This window comes from Plecotus auritus (assembly GCF_963455305.1).
Source record: "Plecotus auritus genome assembly, chromosome: 9".
NCBI classification, from domain to species: Eukaryota; Metazoa; Chordata; class Mammalia; order Chiroptera; family Vespertilionidae; genus Plecotus; species Plecotus auritus.
This window is the reverse complement of record NC_137783.1, coordinates 88,749,759-88,754,369: the sequence shown is the minus strand read 5'-3', so window position 1 is coordinate 88,754,369 and position 4,611 is coordinate 88,749,759. Positions and strand designations below refer to the sequence as shown.

General features: G+C 44.6%; 1 pseudogene across 1 annotated transcript; it reads left to right on the top strand.

The window, feature by feature from the left end:
• Positions 1-3,223: 3,223 nt before the first annotated feature.
• Positions 3,224-4,403, top strand: LOC308257681 (glutamine synthetase-like; annotated as a pseudogene). Its single transcript has one exon. The product of its transcript is annotated as a glutamine synthetase-like (transcript).
• Positions 4,404-4,611: the final 208 nt, after the last annotated feature.

The following is a 4,611-nucleotide window of genomic DNA, read 5'->3' as shown; positions in this document are numbered from 1 at the left end:
CATGCATATGTATACAACTATATTAGAATTGCCTTATTTAAAGGTTCTTCTGTGTACACATTACCTCATAACTTCCTCTAACAGTACTACAGTACATGTATAGTAAAATTTGAGATCATTATTAAAGTGAATTATTATAGTTTATTGCCAGTGATATCAAATATGTATTGTCTTACACACTAGTGCTTTTAATTCTATAAGATAGATTCCATAGGCATAATATATAGTATAATTAAATGATAATAATATTGTCATATCATATTTCAAATACTGTGTATAAAATCATTTTTTTAAATCTTCACCGGAGGATATGTTTTCATTGATTTTAGAGGAAGGAGGGAGAGAGAAACATCAATTGGCTGTACCCCCTTGGTGTACAGGACAGTGCTCCAACCAGCTGAGCCACCTGACCAGCCGAGGCCATAATCATATTCTTCCAGAAGAATAAGGTGCCAAACCACTCACATTCTTGCGAGAACTGGGTCTGGTCACATATAATTTTCACTTTTGAATGTAAAAATATACCTTTGGATTTATTCTTATTTTGGTGTCAAAATTTGTCAGATTAAGAGAAAAACACTAGTGTATATAAATACTAACATGTTTGGTGTTTGATATCAGTTATAATAAACTATTAAATTTGACTAAAAAATAATTGTCTTTCTGTACGAAAGTTTACAGTGTCTTGTGAAAAAGAACTATATAAAGGCAAAGATTAATGTTGAGAACAGGCATATAGTTTTGCTCTGAACTACGGAGAGTGATTTTATGTAAATACCACTTTATGCCATGGGAATATGCTCATTGCTTTCTTGAAAACTGATCTAAGAAATGGTCAGTATCCAGAATATTTACAGTTTACTGCCTGACAATTTGATCATTCCAAGCTTTCCATTAGTCCTCACATAGACATCTTGATACTACGTTCATTATTATTAAACTTACTTATAAATGCTTTTACTAAGTCATCCTTACAGCAAGATACTCCTACATAGGGCAAAGAGGCTCTTTATTGGGAAGAACACACAAAGAAGACAACTTCTCTGTGTTTAGACTGCATTTTGCAATCTTCACCACTTACCCATTTTGTTACTAGAAATATTTAAATTGTTTCCCATTGTTTGGCAGAGACAATGTTAGGTGCCCATTACACCGCATCTTCCTCTTGGACATAGAAGCTACATTCCCCATCCTACCTCTCCATCATATCCAGATGATAGGAAGTGATATTGTATTGGGATGCAGGCAGAAGCAAGGCAAGTAAGGCAAGCCTCTTCTAAGCCTGGCTATTTAAACACATAACAGTCCTCTAGCTATCTTTCTCCTCTGTGGCTCCTCGCAGCCCTGTGCTCCAGAGGAGAAGGTACAAGAAGGACGAGGACTGCCTCACTTACAGGAGACTAAAATGTGAGTGAGAAATAAACTTTTATTGTGTTCATCTATAGCAGTGGTTCTCAACCTTTCTAATGCCATGACCCTTTAATACAGTTCCTCATGTTGTGGTGACCCCCAACCATAAAATTATTTTCATTGCTACTTCATAACTGTAATTTTGCTACTGTTATGAATCGTAATGTAAATATCTGTGTTTTCCGATGGTCCAAGGCTCTACAGCAGTGGTTCTCAACCTGTCACCACAACATGAGGAACTGTATTAAAGGGTCGCGGCATTAGGAAGGTTGAGAACCACTGATCTATAGGGATTTGAAAGTTATAAATTATCTAAGTGCAGCCTATATATTCTGGATAATACACATGATTTAGAATATCATTCATAGTCTAACTCATGTTTATCTCCAGACTCATATCTTTAATTCTCCATATCCCAAAATATCAGACCTTGATGGACTGAAAACCTTTAGTGGTGCCTACTATGAGGGAAGCACTACCTTACACTTCACCTCTTATGATAATCTGATATCAAATATAACCCCCTGTAGTTTTTTAAATACCCATTTTTATTTATTTTATTCATTAACTTCCACATGTAAGTGAGATCATGTGATATTTGTCTTTCTCTGAAATAAACTGACAAACAAAATAGATCCAGAGACATTGAAGCATGAAAAAGACTGACAAATTTCAGAGGGTGGGTGGGGCAGGAAGAGATTAATCAAAGAATTTATATGCATACTAGAGGCCTGGTGCACAAAATTCATGAACTCGGGGGAGGGGGGTCCCTCAGCCCAGCCTGTGCCCTCTCCCAGTCCAGGAGCCCTCAGGAGATGTCTGACTGATGGCTTAGGCCCGCTCCCCATGCCAGCAGTCGGAGATCCTTAGCGCTGTTGTGGAGGTGGGAGAGGCTCCCGCCACTGCCACTGCACTCGCCAGCCGTGAGCCGGGCTTCTGGCTGAGCAGCGCTCCCCTGTGGGAGTGCACTGACCACCAGGGGGCAGCTCCTGCTTTGAGAATCTGCCTCCTGGTGGTCAGTGTGCATCATAGCGACTGGTCATTCTGCTGTTTGGTCAATTTGCATATTAGCCTTTTATTATATAGGATATGTGTAACCCATGGCAGGATAATCGTGCTGTGCAGGCCTGGGGAAGAGGTGGGAGCAGCGTGCAGGGGTTCAATGGGGAAAACAGGGGACATCTCAAATACTTTCAACAATAAAGATAAAGTGAAAAAATAAATACCCATTTTTGTTCTCACATTTTTTTTTCCTTTCTTTGAATATATTGAGGGTGAGGGGGCACTGGTTAACAAAATTACACAGGTTTCAGGTGCACAACACATCAGCTGCACACTGTATTGTGTGCTCACCACCCCAAATCAAGTCTCCTTCTGGTTTCTCACTTTTTTTCCAACCTGTTCTCTGCTGGAACATGCCATCTCTCTTCCACCTGTTTTGTACCTCCTTTTGCCTCTATCACTTCTATTATTACATGTTGGTAGTAGGTAAGAAGACATGAAATAAAAACCAAATCTAGCCGAAACCGGTTTGGCTCAGTGGATAGAGCATCAGCCTGCGGACTGAAGGGTCCCACGTTCGATTCCGGTCAAGGGCATGTACCTTAGTTGCGGGCACATCCCCAGTGGGGGGTGTGCAGGAGGCAGCTGATCGATGTTTCTCTCTCATTGATGTTTCTAGCTCTCTATCCCTCTCCCTTCCTCTCTGTAAAATACCAATAAAATATATTTTTTAAAAAAACACAAATCTAATCAAGACAAAACAAAAGAAAGAAAATTATTTTCGAGAGCCGAGGATGGGAAAAGAGCCGAGTGTGTGAGCAGCACTCCCAGTTTCCTCTCTTCTCCTCTCTGCACCTCGCTCTCACGGCCTGCCCGCACTGCCCCCCTGCCGCCTGCTGGCCCCCCAGAGCAACTTCCACCATGTCCTCCTCGGCGAGTTCCCACTTGAACAAAGGCATCAAGCAGATGTGCATGTCCCTGCCTCAGGGTGATAAAGTCCAAGCTATGTATATCTGGATTGACGGTACTGGAGAAGGACTGCGATGCAAGACCCGGACCCTGGACAGTGAGCCCAAGAGTATAGAAGAGTTGCTGAGTGGAATTTTGATGGCTCTAGTGCTATGCAGTGTGAAGGCTCCACCAGTGACATGTATCTTGTTCCTGCTGCCATGTTTCGGGACCCTTTCCCAAGGACCCCAACAAGCTGGTGTTCTGTGAAGTCTTAAAGTACAAACACAAACCTGCAGAGACCAGTTTAAGATATACCTGCAAACGGATAATGGGCATGGTGAGCAATCGGCATCCCTGGTTTGGAATGGAGCAGGAATGGGCACCCTTTTGGATGGCCTTCCAATGGCTTCCCTGGACCCCAAGTCCATGCTACTGCGGCGTGGGAGCAGACAGAGCCTACGGCAGGGACATTGTGGAGGCTCACCCCGGGCCTGCCTGTACGCTGGCATCAAGATCGCAGGGACAAATGCCGAGGTCATGCCCGCCCAGTGGGAATTCCAAACAGGACCCTGTGAAGGAATCGACATGGGAGACCATCTCTGGGTGGCCCGTTTCACCTTGCACCGAGTGTGTGAAGACTGGAGTGATAGCCACCTTTGATCCCAAGCCCATTCCTGGGAACTGGGATGGTGCAGGCTGCCACACCAACTTCAGCACCAAGGCCATGCGAGAGGAGACCATCGAGAGGCTGAGCAGGCGGCACCAGTACCACATCCGAGCCTACGATCCCAAGGGGGCCGGGACAATGCCCGGAGCCTCACTGGATTCAACGAAACCTCCAACATCAACGACTTCTCCGCGGGCGTGGCCCACCGTAGCGCCAGCAGCCGCATTCCCCGGCTGCGGGCCAGGAGAACAAGGGGTACTCTGGAGCCCGGCGCCCCTCTGCCACCTGTGACCCCTTCGCGGTGACAGAAGCCCTCGTCCGCACGTGTCTTCTCAACGAAACTGGCGATGGGCCCTTCCAGTACAAAAACTAAGTGCACTAGACTTGCAGCCATCCAGCTCCTTCTGATTACTTCTTCATCCCGCTCCCACCCGCGCCCCTCAATTGTCATAACAAATGTAACTCAAAGGGCAGAATATCAAGGTCTTTTTTTATTCCTCGTGCCCAGTTAATCTCTCTTGCTTTCTTTGGCCAGGTTAGAGGGGTCAAGTTCTTAGTCTCTTACACACACACACCCTTTT